General features: G+C 40.8%; 1 protein-coding gene across 4 annotated transcripts in view; it reads left to right on the forward strand.

Moving 5' to 3' along the window:
* The window catches only part of LOC116967098 (carnitine O-palmitoyltransferase 1, liver isoform-like), a 61,508-nt gene that overhangs the window by 441 nt on the left and 46,531 nt on the right, over window positions 1-14,536 (forward strand). The window contains exon 1 of one of the 4 annotated variants that reach the window (XM_033013595.1): window positions 1,016-1,149. The exons of 2 other annotated variants lie outside the window; for them this stretch is intronic. The gene's annotated coding sequence lies outside the window, so the exon portion shown is untranslated. Of the gene's footprint in view, window positions 1-1,015; window positions 1,150-9,129; window positions 9,263-14,536 lie in introns of those variants that run through there. One more of the 4 variants, XM_033013593.1, reaches the window with a different exon arrangement.

A 14,536-nucleotide genomic window follows, 5' to 3' on the forward strand; every position in this document is an offset into this window, starting at 1 on the left:
CAGTAGACAGAGAGGCAAGGCTTTGACGAGTGGACAGAGAGGCAAGACTTTGGCCAGTGGATGGAGTGGCGAGGCAGTGGCCAGTTAACAGAGGGGCGAGGTGATGGCCAGTGGATGGAGGGGTCGGCCAGTAGACAGAGGGGTGAGGCAGGGGATGGAGGGGTGAGTTGGTGGATAGAGGTGGATGAAGGGGTGAGATGGTGGACAGTGGATGGAGGAACGAAGCCAATAGTGGTGCTAGGGGCGAGGCAGATGGGGGCAGTGGGCAAAGGGGGCGAGGTGTGTGTGGCCAGTGGATGGAGAGGTGAGGTGGTTGCCTGTTGACAGAGTTATGAGGTGGGGGGTAGTGGATGGAGGGGAGAGGCAGGTGGAGCCTTGGGTGGAAGATGGCCAGTGGACGGAGAGGTGAGGTAGTGCCTAGTGGATGGAGGGACAAGGTGAGGGTGGCAAGGAATGGACAGCCTTCACGGAGTGGAGGGAAGAGAGAGGCAATATTGAGGCTAGGTGTCTGTGAGTGAAACAACCTATTGTCACAAACGGGGTGTCAATGGCTGAAGTGACACAAAGGAATCAGAAGGGGTAGTGAATGGGTTGTGTCACAGAGAAAGCAAATTATGTCAAAGTGTATGGGGTATCATCAGCACAAGGAGTCACAATAAGAGTAACAGGTCTTTATCTGATTAGTTGCAGTGTCATGGATGGAGGAATTATAGACAGGCTAGAGAAATTGGGTTATTAATTGCAGGCATAGAAAGCAGAAAACTGCAGGAGAACTTGTGGGTTTTAAAAAGTAATAAGACAAAATCAGGTGATCCTAAGAAAACAAAATGAGAGGGGGGGCTAATGGCTGTGGGCTTCTCAAGATGGGAAATCTATTACAGATTGACAGCAGTGATAAGAGATGGGTCATAGACTGAGAGAAGTGATGGGGATGGTTATCACTGGCTCGGGAGTGTTGCAAAGTTGGGTCACAGAGGAGATGATGTGTGTCACAGACTCAGAGAGGGTGACTGAGGATGTATGTCGCAGCTTGAGGGAGAGGAGGTTGTGCCATCAATGAGGGAGGTGGAGGTTACAGTGGAGAGGCATTTAGAGTAAGAAAGAACAATATAAATGCCTCATGAGGAAGAGGAAAGACAAGGTTTACAGGTGTGTTTCCTGAGTTGATTCCAAGGAGAGTGTTCAGGAGAAACTTTGCTGCCCTGAAATGGGGAGACTATGTATAAATACTGCTGTAATTTCTATATGATGAAACCAAAATGTATAAAAATGGCCTTTATTACAATCTGACAATGTGCACTTTAACCACATGTATTTTTTTAAATTACAAATCTCAAATTGTGGAGTACAGAGACAAATAAAAAAATGATGGATCTTTGTCTCAAACATTATGGAGAGCACTGTATTCCCAGTTTTTTTTTTGCATGTATTACTTTTTGAATTGTACTCTCTTGTTTATACTGTTTTTTCTCATTCTTCCAACTAAAGAGTAACACTTCAATTTTTTCAGTATTGAAGTTCATATGGTTTTAATCAGCTCATTTCGTTTGTCTGTGATCAATCCTTGAAGACTTGGCTTCGCCTTTTTGTTCACTATGCATCCATGTTGTGAGTCATTTGGAAATTATACCCTTTACAGGCAAATCATTAATATATTGAGAAAAGAAAAATCCTAGCACTGATTCTTTTTGCTACTATTGGTTTCATGCTGTTTTGTCATTTTTCTTTACTTTCTACAATAGAATGTTTTAGTCCTTTGCCTTCAATCTTGATGATAATCTTATTATATGGTGACTTATCAGGCACTTTTAGCAAGTCCATGTATATCATAGTCGTAGAATCACACAGATTCTAGTGTGAAGAACAGGTTCTTCAACCCATCTTGTCCACGTTGACGAAGATGAATCAGACAAAGCCAATCTCATTTGCCCCTATTTGACACTTACCCCTCTGTACCTATCCAAATGTCTTTTAAAATTTTGTTATTGTACCTGCCTCAACTACTTCCTTTGGCAACTCATTTCATATCATATACTCATACCACACTGTGTAACAGAGTTGCTGCATAGGTTCCTATTAAATCTATCTCCTCTCACATTGATACTATGCCAAGATCTTGATTGTACAACCCTGTGTAAAAGGCTGTTTATATTCACCTTATTTACGCTCCTCATGATATTATGCACCTCCATACCACCATGTTACAGGGAATAAAGTCCAAGACTGCCCAACATCACCCCTAAACTCAGCCTTGAGTGCTGGCGCTATCCACATAAATCCTCTCCGCATGTCTTCCAGCTTAAAGGCATCTTTCCTATTATCAGATCGCCTTTCCTTCTCTCCATAGATGCTGCCTCACCCGCTGACTTTCTCCAGCATCTTTGTCTACCCACAATACTTCCAAGGTAACCTCACCAATGTCTGTACAACTGTCATGTAACAATCTAGCTCCTGTATTCTGTATCATTACTGATTAAGGCCAGTGTGACAAAAAACTTTTTCATCACATGGTCTACCTTTCAGGGAACTATGTACTTGTACTCCCGGGTCACTCTGGTTTACGACACTTCCCAGGACCCGACCGTTCATTGTGAAAGCTCTATGCTAGTTTGACTTCTCAAAATGCAATACCTTGCATTTATCTGAATATGCTAAACTCAAATTGCCATTTCTCAGCTTACTTACCCAGCTGATCAATATCCTACAATAATTGTTGATAGGTTTCTCCACTGTCTTGGATGCCACCTATTTTAATGTTATCTGCACAGTTACTATCCATGTCTTGTACATTGTCATCCAAGTCATTGATATAGATGACAAACAACAATGGACCCAGCGCCAACCCCCGAGGCACACCACTAGTCACGAGACTCCAGTCTGAAAAACAACCTTCCACCATCAGCCTCAGGTTCTTACCAATGAGCAAATTATGTACCAATTAGCTAACTCTACCTGCGTCTCATGTAATCTAATTTCCCAGAATAACTAACCTTTGATAAGGCGGAACCTTATCAAAGGTCTTACTGTAGTCCATACCATCCTGTCCTCATTGGCCTTGGTTACTACAAAAAAAATAATAGGGCACAATCTCCCACATGCTGATCATCCCTAATCGATTGGTCTTTCCAAATACATGTATGCCTTATCCCTCAGAATCCCCCCCCCCCCCAAGTAACATGCTTACCACAGATGTTAGCTTACTGGTCTATAGTTCTCAGGTTTCTCTTTGCAGCACTTCTTGATTAAAGGCACAGTCTAACTAACACCTGTGGCCTTCCAGCATCTCAGCCACAACTAGCGATGATGCATATAGTGCCTCGGGGGTTGGTGCAGAATAGAAAAGGGAAAGAATGGCACTGTATATCTCAGCTACGGCTCCTGCAATTTCTTCTCTAGCTTGCCAATGTGCTCTTGGATATACCTAATCAGGCACCAGTGATTTATCTACCTACTTACATTTTCAGACATCCAGTGTCTCTTCTACTGTAATGTGATCTTTCCCCAAACATCCCATTAACTTTCCAATCTTCTTCTTCTTCTTCTTCTTCTTGCGTATGACGTGCACAGCCTAAAGTTGTAGGAAACTTTCCAATGTTCTATAGTTTAATGGCTTTCTCCATAATCTACAACTTGTATGAGATCTGAATGGAAGCATTCTATCTAACTATACCACAATGACTTTCTTTCCCTTTTCTATTCTGCTAGTCGCAACCTCAAAAACTTGAGAGATAAATCAAATATGATTTCCTTTTCGTAAGCCTATGCTGACTACTCAGTCCTACTATTCGTTCAAGGTAGTCTGTTATAGCATCACTCATTATAGATTATTACACCAGCTTCTACTGATAGTAAACTAACGGATCAGGTTTTTTTATCCTTTCTTAAATAGTGGGATTATATTTGGCACTGTCGAATACATGGGATCAGTAGAATTTTGAAAGGTGTTAATTAATGTATTCACCATCTCTATAATCTATTTAAAATCTCTGGGATATAGATCGTCGGGAACTTTATATAGATTCTGCCCTTGATTTTTCCAGAATGGTCTCTCTCAGCAACACACTCCTATGTTTTCCTTAATCTATACAATTACTCCCACCATTTTCTTGCCAGTCTTTCCTGAACATCTTGTATCGGGAAATATAGAAACTATTCTTGACTTTCATTTAAGCAAGATGCCTGTTATTGCCACAGCATTGTTATCCCCATGATCAATTGTTCCTGAAGCTCACAATCTTGTATGTGAAAGCAAGAAATGTATTCAACATGCATTGTTAACCAATCTTAGATTTTCATATGCGTTCTCTAAGATTGGTCCCGCCTAAAAACTTTATGTATTATTTTGCTGCTATTTATCTCTCCCAATTATTTTTGGATGTGCTTTTCTTCTATTCACTTGTTTCTGAAAATGAACCTAATATAATCTTAGCTAGGCATCAATCTACTACTTTTGGATCAAATCTCTGCTCCATAGGCTTGTAGATGATTTCATGGTGCTTATTGTTTGGTATGTGCTGACAGAGTAACCTTAGCAATGCATATTATTAATACACAGGAGCCAATGTGCACTGACAATGAATGGAATTATTGTTCGGACAGATTTGATTGTGCACCATTCAAGTGGGCGACTTAGTCCTATACACTATTGAACTGTTTACATGTTGTTGGAGTTGCACTCCTCCAGGCACTTAAAGAATATTTCATCATACTCTTGTCTTGTGCCTTGTTTAATAATTGAAATAAGTGGCTTGTTTCCACAACCTTTACGCTATCTAATCTCAGTATACATGTCTAAGAATTCGGTATGTTAAGAGAAAAAGATTAGTAAAGACAAGTGAAATTATTATGGGGGAACAAGGAAATGGCAGAAGAGTTGAACAGGTACTTTGTTTGTGTCTTCCTTAGTGAAGACAGAATCAATCTCCCAGATGTACTAGAGGACAGAGGATCTAGAGAGACAGAGGAACTGAAAGAAATTTGCATTAGGCGAGAAATGGGACTGGAGGCTGATAAATTTCCGGGGCTTGATGGTCTGCGTCCCAGGGTACTCAAGGAGGTGGCTCAAGAAATTGTGGGCGCATTGATGATCATTTTCCAATGTTCTATAGTTTCTGGGTCAGTTCCTGTGGATTGGAGGGTATCTAATGTTATCCCACTTTTCAAAAAAGGAGCGAGAGAGGAAACGGGGAATTATAGACCAGTTAGCCTGACATCGGTGGTGGGGAAGATGCTGGAATCAATTATTAAAGAAATAATAACGGGGCATTTGGATAGCAGTAAAAGGATTGGTCCAAGTCAGCATGTATTTATGAAGGGGAAGTCCTGCTTGACTAATCTTCTGGAATGTTTTGAGGATGTGAAATGGAAGTAAAATGGATGAAGGAGAGCCAGTGGATGTAGTGTATCTGGACTTTCAGAAAGCCTTTGATAAGGTCCCACACAGGAGATTAGTGGGCAAAATTAGAGCACATGGTATTGGGGGGTAAGGTATTGATATGGATAGAGAATTGGTTGGCAGACAGGAAACAAAGAGTAGGAATCAACAGGTCCCTGTCAGAATGGCAGGCAGTGGCGAGTGGAGTGCCGCAGCAGTGAGTGGAGTGCGCTGCCGCAACTATTTATCAACATATATTAATGATTTAGATGATGGACACCAGCAAATTTGCAGATGACACAAAGCTGGGTGGCAGTGTGAACTGCGAAGAGGATGCTAGAAGGCTGCAGGGTGACTTGGACAGGTTGAGCGAGTGGGCAGATGCACGGCAGATGTGGTATAATATAGATAAATGTGAGGTTGGCCACTTTAGTGGCAAGAACAAGGAGGCAGATTATTATCTCAATGGTGTCAGATTAGGAAAAAGGGAAGTGCAACGAGACCTGGGTGTCCTTGTTCACCAGTCACTGAAAGTAAACATGCAGGTACAGCAGGCAGTGAAGAAAGCTAATGGCATATTGGCCTTCATAACAAGAGGATTTTAGTATAGGAATAAGGAGGTCTCTCTGCAGTTGTACAGGGCCCTAGTGAGACCACATCTGGAGTATTGTGTGCGATTTGGTCTCCTAATTTGAGGAAGGACATCCTTGCTATTGAGGGAGTGCAGCGTAGATTCATGAGGCATGGCGGGACTGTCATATGAGGAAATATTGGAAAGGCTGGGCTTGTATTCACTGGAATTTAGAAGGATATAAGAGGGAATCTTATAGAAACATATAAAATTATAAAAGGACTGAACAAGCTAGATGCAGGAAAAATGTTCCCAATCTTGGGGGAGTCGAGAATCAGGGGTCTCAGTCTAAGAATAAAGGGGATGCCATTTAAAACTGAGAGGAGAAAACACTTTTTCACCCAGAGAGTTGTGAGTTTGTGGAATTCTCTGTCACAGAAGGCAGTGGAGCCCAATTCACTGGATGAATTTAAAAGAGAGTTAGATAGAGCTCTTGGGGCTAGCGGAATCAAGGGATATGGGGAGAAGGCAGGCATGGGTTACTGATTGTGGATGATCACAATGAATGGCGGTGCTGACTCGAAGGGCTGAATGGCCTCCTACACCTATTTTCTATGTATCTATGTAATTGAAACGCTGACCTCCAAGTTCAAGAACAGTTCCCATCAATCATCAGGCTCTTGAAACACAACACACAACACCACCTTAGCAGCAATCTACTGTGAACTATGTTTAGGTTGCACTTTGCACTTCAGTTTGCGCTTACTTGCATCAGTATAACATGTCTGCAAACATACTACTCGTAGGTAACGTAATCACAGATAAAATACAATAATTAAAAAAACATTAATATTAATGCAAAACAGCCCAAAATTCTTAGTGCAACCAAGACAGTTTGTAGTTTAGTTAGTGTTTGTAGTGTTCAAGAACATGATGGTAGTGGGGAAAAAACTGTTCCTGAACCTGGAGGTCACAATTTTCAGACTCCTGTACCACCTTCTCAATGGCAGGGATCAAATGAGTGCATATGGGTTCTTGATGATGCTGGATACCTTTTGAGGCAGCTCCTCATATAGATCCCTTTGATGGTGGGGAGGTTAGTGCCCGTGATGGACTGGGCAGTGTTCACCACTTTTTGTAATCTCCTCATTCTTCTCAGGAAGTAGAGGCATTGGCGGGCTTTCTCTATGATTGCATGAATGAGCTGTACCCAGGACTGATATGAATGCCCATGAAGCTGCAGCTAGTAAGAATGTCATTGTTCTTTGCCTGGTACAAATGACAATGTAATGCTCTTGAACCTTAAGTTATTGAAAATATGAATTAAAATTTGAGGTAGACACAAAATGCTGGGGTAACGCAGGCAGCGTCTCTGGGGAGAAGGAATGGGTGACGTTTTGGTTCGGGACCCTTCTTCAGACTGATTAAAATTTGAGTACTGGTTGCTGTGAGATGGGCAGAAGTAGGAAACATATCAGAAATGTAAATAAGCACCTTGGTGATGGACAGCAAATGGATTTGTGGCTAAATTGGTTGTGGATTGAAAGCAGCATTGGAGCATTTTTGCTCGTTGATATTAACTGAAATAGTTAAAATCCAGCAAGTGTGTATTTGAGGAATGTTTCAAATGAGATGCATGTCGATGATTTGATTTCTCTACATGGGCTGAAATGGAAATAATTTCCCAGAAATTTAATTTTCTTCCTCGTTCATTCTCTTTTTAATGTATCTTCTGTTGTGAATATGTTTTTTTTTTTCTTTCAATAAGTAGTCTTTTACTCATTAGTATATACAACAATGGACTCTTGTTCTTTTGGCTTTTCACAGCTGCTAGCTGTCATTTGTACAATCCAAGTAATTGAAAACCCATTCCTAAAGGCTTTGAGGTACAACAAAAAAGTTATGCTGTTCAACGAGTATCCAAACTTCTAATCCAGATGTAAAGGTTAATTGCTAGCAGGGCAGCTGGTGAAATTTACTAAATAAATTTGGAATTTAAAACGGTGGTGTCAGTAGTGACCATAAAACTATTGGATTTTCACTTAAAATAAACAGTTTGCTAATATCCTGTAAGGAAGGAAATCTGCCATCATTACTTGGTCAGTTCTATACACGAGACCCGCAGCTGTGTGGATGATTTAACTACCCATTGAAATGGCTCAGTAAGTCACTTGATTCAAGGGCAATACATTTATTATTGGTGATGTTCTTTAAATTAAATATATCGTGCCAGTAATTTTTAATTTGTCAATGGGATCTGAAGGAATCACTGTGGAATACGTTGCTTAAAATGAATGGTCTGCTTTTGGGGGGAAATAATTTCAGTAGACTTTTGCAGTCTTTTGAAAGGTATTAGAATGAAATAGTAACACGATGCTTGTGATATTGGGTTGTTCCTGTTACTGTGGCATGCATTGAAAGCATGTCTGTAGAACAACTGGTATTTCAGGTTCCCTCCCCCAACCCCTTCCCAAATAATTCCTGAATGTACCAGTTACTTATGACATTGTTATTTCACACATAAGCTTGAAATTGAGTGGAACAAAAAAAATGATCTTGTGGATTGGAGTGCAGTGAAGAATAAAATGTAGTTATCTTATTTATGGCCATCTTATATTCTGAAACTATTGCAATAGTATTGTGCCATGAACTATTATCCTTTTGGTCAATCCCCCTGCCAACACAGACAGCCATGGTCATTCATAAGAGGTTGCATAGAAAATGCAGAACTGCAACAGGTCATTTGACCCAACTGGTCTGTGGAGTTATTTATGCTCCACGCAAGTCTCTTCCCACACTATTTCCAAGTCTCTCATTTTAAAATATTTATTTCTCTCTCAAGTACATATTTAATTTTGAATGTTCTATGCTCTTGAGATTGAAACACCAATATATAAGTTAAACATTAAGGAGCAGCCATGCAAACATGCCATGCACAGATCTTAAGGAGAAAGTCCTGTTTGTAGTTGCTTCGCACTAATTCCTGCAGCAGTGTCAAGGTCCTCCCCATCTTATGAGCGCCTGACTTGTGTACAGTTCGAACGTACAAGCAAACGTTTGGGAGACCAATGGGATGGATTTGCCAGCTGCTGCGGGGCTGCAGGCATCATCTGCGTGTGGGAACTCGATTTGTGGACGCATTTCCAACGTGACCAGTTCAGGTTAAGGACAGTTCTTTGGTTCGTAGCACTGCCGTATGCTGGGGAGAACTTGTATGTCAGAGTGTGTGTGATTGATGAAGTTAGAATAGGAATTTCACTATGTAGGCCACACCAAACAACAGCAATGTTCAGGTTACAGGAGGACCAGTTTGACAGGTAAAAGCATTTTGGCATATATGGAGGAAATTGGGGATATAAGACTCGCTCGCGACAATCATTATCACAGAGCTATGTTTGTTATTCAGCCTAACTGGCAAGATATGCATGTAACTGAACATGATTGCAGATTTAAGCCTTTGCTAATCTTTTGAATACGTGCAATGTTGAAGGGTAAGTGCATGATGCCACCTCAAAGTAATGTCTTTTTAATTTGTTGACCTGCAGTGCAATAGACCAAAGAATTTCAAGTGTTATTTATTAAAGGAAAGGCCATTATGAAATACTTTCTATCATGGTCAGTATCTATAAGGTCAAGTAAACGTGCAACTTGCAATGACTGTCTGATAAATTATTAGCTAGTAGTTAGTAATCCATCCAAAGTGATTTGATCAAAGCATAACGTTTAATTCCTACAGAAGAAAACATAAATTAGGAACTATAGATTCCTCCACCCCTCAAACCTGCTGTGCCATTGTATAGGATCTGATTATAACCTCATCTGCACAGTCCTGCCTACCTGCTGTAACCTCCATCTCACCAATGCCTCTCTTAACTGAAGCATAACCTCCATATTTTTTGTATTTACTCCAGAGATACCCAAGGCCAAATTGAGTTGGTTCTTAACCATGTTAGAGATGGCAGTTAATAGAGATTGTTGTGCATGAAAAATTGTTTTAAGAACAAAGAAAAGAACAATTGGAATATACCACAGAACTCTCTACCATTGGGACAGAACAAACAGAGCAAACAGACAATGTGCGTGAAGCTAAAAGGATGTCTTGTCTTAATTTTCCGACCAGCACAATCATAGTTGATTTATCCAGGACTAGTGGTAGAAAAGTTACAATCAGCCATAATTGTCATTTTTGCTTAAAAAGAAATGTATGAATGTCAAAGGTAGACACAAAATGCTGGAGTAACTCAGCGGGACAGGCAGCATCTCTGGAGAGAAGGAATGGGTGATGTTTCGGGTCGAGACCCTTCTTATGAATGTCAATATTGGATTAGTATAACAGGGTTCAGCTGTGATGCACCTCAAGGTCGCATTGCTTTAAAGGAGTTTCTAGTTAACACTTGAAAAATAGAAAAATATAAGATTAGGATGGCAAACTCACTATCTTTGGAACCATTTGGCAATGTTGAGAGCCTTCTGAGGTCAATTGGACAGAATAAAATAATTATTTGGAAAATTGTGTGTAGAGTGACATGCTCTGCAATGATGCAGTTACTTGTAAAGTGATATGAATGAGTTTTACTTTCTCATCATAGTAGGTTTAATGGCATCTTTATTAGCTTTTAAAACAAATACTTGTTAACGGGTGAATCAGTTTGTACCTGTCTGATTTTCATGTTTTGGAAATTTATGGCAACAATCTGATCTTGAAAGTTGTGCCAATATTACTAATTATTATTGACATGACATCAAAATTACAATTCTAATCGTGGATGAACATGTATAATGTTAACTTTATACAGTCTGATGTCTGAAGAAGGGTCTCGACCCGAAACGTCACCCATTCCTTCCCTCCAGAGATGCTGCCTGTCCCGCTGAGTTACTCCTGCTTTTTGTGTCTATCTTTGGTTTTAACCAGCATCTGCAGTTCCTTCTTGCACATAATGTTAACTTTGTTCTTTGTGTTAAAATACCAGTTACATTTTCTCGCATTTTGTTCTAAATCTCTAACTCTTCTGTGTAGGTCAATGGTAAATGGCAATGAAACCAATTGATCCAATAAATTAAATAGTTTTAAGTTTACAAAAATAAATGTGAGCTCTTCTCCCCCCCCACCCCCCTCCGATGCATTCCCATTTCTCCCACCCTCCAAGTCACCCTGCTCCTTTCCCTGCCTTCATACACTCATCTCCCATCCTTGAATCATTCTTTTCCCATTTATCCTCCCTCTTTCACCTGTCCCCTTCTACCTATATCCCTCCCTCTGGCTTTACATTTCTTTCCACTCCTTTTTGTATCCAATCTTCGATCTCAAGAATGGTCCAAGACGCGAGATATCCTCTATCCATTTCCTCCACAGATGTTGCTAGGCCCACTAAGTTCCAACATCACTTTTTGTACTCAAGATTCCAGCATATGCAGTCCCTTGTGTCACTCTTTGTTTCCTCTTTACCTCTAGCCTTTGTCACTTCTTATATCCATTTGCCTATTAACCCCCCTCATCTGTTTACACCTATCACTTGCCAGTCTTTGTCCTGCCCCCACCGCTTTACCAGCTTTCTCCGCCCTCCCCCCCCCCCCCCCCCACCATCAGTCTGCAAAAAATTCCAAGCCCACAATGTCGCCTGACCATTCCCTCCACAGATACAGACTGAACTGCTGTTCATCCAGAACTTTGTATTGCTTGAGATTAAACAGATTTAATTTGAGTCCTGCCCTACATTCCAATTCTCCATCCTCTGTTTACAACAAGAATTGCACTTTAAGCATCTAGCCCTCTTAAGAATCTATTTAAGTGTATACTTGACCGTTTGCTTATCATGTTTTTTGCATTGATTGAAGCCCATTCCAACTCTTAAAATAAATGAAGCTTCCTACTTAAATTTATCATTGACGGGCCAGTGTGAAACTGGATGGGGAAAATAATCCATCATTTGGTTTTGTCTTGTGATAGCTTTGTATTTAAAAAATACTTTGGCCCAAAGAGTTTTTGTAAATTGTATCGCAGGCCTATAGCTCCAACCCACCACATGCTGATCATGTTACAAATTCACTGCACAAACCTAATGACCTTGTTGCTTGGATTCCTTGTTTGGAGCTTGAAATTTCTTGGCAATCTTCAAGAGGACAGAGTCTAAGCGCGTGGCATTAAATTCTGTTTCTTTAGGAGGAAAGGAATTGCATTAACTGGTCAAGGTTCATCGCATTGAGAGTCTGGAATCAATGCTAAATCTCCAAGATACTGAAATCCATCCTTTTCCTGTGAAAATGTTGCCTCACTCAGACACCCACTGTTGTGTGTGTGAACCTTAGTGTGAATGTAATTGGATTGTTTGTGCATGGGTGCACAGCAGTCAGATCTCAGCCCTTCACCTCATGCATGGTATACTTCACTGTCAGCACTGTCAGGACCGGTTGTTGCCACTACGTACCAATTCTCCTCATACCTCATTTTGCTGTTTCACGTGTCACTACAGTGTGGCACTTAACAGATTTCAGAATTGAAATTAATAACATTCTATTCTAACTTTGCTGCAAAATCAGGTTAAAGGCATATGTTAAAGATTAACACAAAATGCTGGAGTAATGCCCCTGTCCCACTTAGGAAACCTGAACGGAAACCTCTGGAGACTTTGCGCCCCACCCAAGGTTTTCGTGCGTTTCCCGGAGGTTTTTGTCAGTCTCCCTACCTGCTTCCACTACCTGCAACCTCCGGCAACCACCTGCAACCTCCGGGAACCGCACGGAAACCTTGGGTGGGGCGCAGAGTCTCCAGAGGTTTCCGTTCAGGTTTCCTAATTGGGACAGGGGCATAACTCAGCGGGTCAGGCAGCATCTCTGGACAAAATGGATAGGTAATGTTTCAGGTCGGGATCCTTCTTCAGACTCTATAGTCTGAAATAAATACTCCAGCATTTTGTGTCTATCTTCAGGGTGAAGCAGCATCTGCAGTTCCTTGTTATTACTAAAAGCAGATGTTTATTTAGATGTTTCCTCTCACCCACTTTTCTCAGTCATATGCATTATCAGCGTAGTCCAACTTCCTCCTCCGGCTGCATTGACTTAGCCTTTTGGCGAGTAGCTCGATCTGTTCACGCTGGAAATGCAAGATTGTAAATGTCAGGTGAAGTGTAACTTTTAGAATCGGTTTGCCGTACGCATTGGCTGCTAAATTTGGATGGCCTCCTCCATGGTCAGAGTGAGGGCCACCGGAAATTGGAGGAGTAGCACCTCATATTTCACTTGGGCAGTTTGTACCCCAGCGGTATGAACATTTACTTCTCTAATTCCAGGTAGTCCTTACTGTCTCCTCCCCTTCTCAGCTCTCCCTCTAGCTCCTCTTCCTTTCTTCTCCCCCCCCCCCCCCCCCAACCCTACATCAGTCTGAAGGAGGGTTTTGGCCCGAAACGTTGCCTATTTCCTTCACTCCATAGATGCTGCCTCACCCGCTGAGTTTCTCCAGCACTCCTGTTCATTTAGATACTTTTGTGATGGTCCAAAGTGTTTTGCAGTTGACAGTACTTTTTGTAATGTGATCACTGTTGTAATGTAAGAAATTCATCAGCCAATTTGTGTGGTTATATCCCACAAACAGCACTGATATGAAGACTTTGTAGTCTGGGTGGGACACGGGATAGTTCCCTTTCTCTTCTGAATAATCCTATGGAATCTCTTGCAACTGCTCGAAAGACCAGAAAGGGCCATGGTTTTAAATGTAGAAACAAGGAACTGCAGATGCTGGTTTACCAAATAAATAAACAAAGTCCTGGAGTAATTCAGCGGCTCAGGCAACATCCCTGGAGAACATGGATCGGTGACGTTTCAGGTTGGGACCCTTATTCAGACTGTTCAACATCTGAAGAAGGGTTATGACCTAAAACACCACCTGTCAAAGGACCTTGGTTTGATGTTCATCTGGGAAATGAAAGGCACCTTTGGCAGTGTAACACTTCCTAATGCATTGAAATGTCATCTTAGATTTTTGTACGGCTAACTTTCTTGGTGGGAAGAGTGTTACCAACTCGTCTATGGGTGGGAAAACCTTTCTTATAAGCTGCAGAAGGATGTGAGCCATGTCAACTATTGGGATGTGCAGAGAAAATTAAATGAGTGTAAAATAATTTAATTGTTAATTTGTGACATTGGTGATCCTGAGAATGGATTTGTGCATTAGTGAATGTGTTATTGAATCATACAATATAGAATACAGTAACATCTACTTTTTGTTTAAAGATGCAGATAAATATGATCACAAACTTTGCACTACTATTTTGAAATGGAGAAGAGAGTTTAGCCAAACAATGCTGGTGGCTGGCTGTGTTGCTTAACAGGGTTTGGTTTTACCTAATTTAAATTTTGGAAAATTGCACTACAGTGCTTATTTTATGTACTTATTATATATTACAATGCTTATGAATATTTAAGTTCAAAATACCAGTGAAAGGCAAAAGCTGAAAATGGAAAGGATAAAGGGAAAATCTAAAATTTAGTTAGTTAATGCTAAGCTTCATATATTTATCATTCATAATGAATTGTTTTTGTGTAAGAATCGTGTGTGCAAGCTTCACTTTTGGATTTAAACAAACATTCCACATTGT

The sequence above is a fragment of the Amblyraja radiata genome, chromosome 38 (genome assembly GCF_010909765.2).
Source record: "Amblyraja radiata isolate CabotCenter1 chromosome 38, sAmbRad1.1.pri, whole genome shotgun sequence".
Taxonomy (NCBI): Eukaryota; Metazoa; Chordata; class Chondrichthyes; order Rajiformes; family Rajidae; genus Amblyraja; species Amblyraja radiata.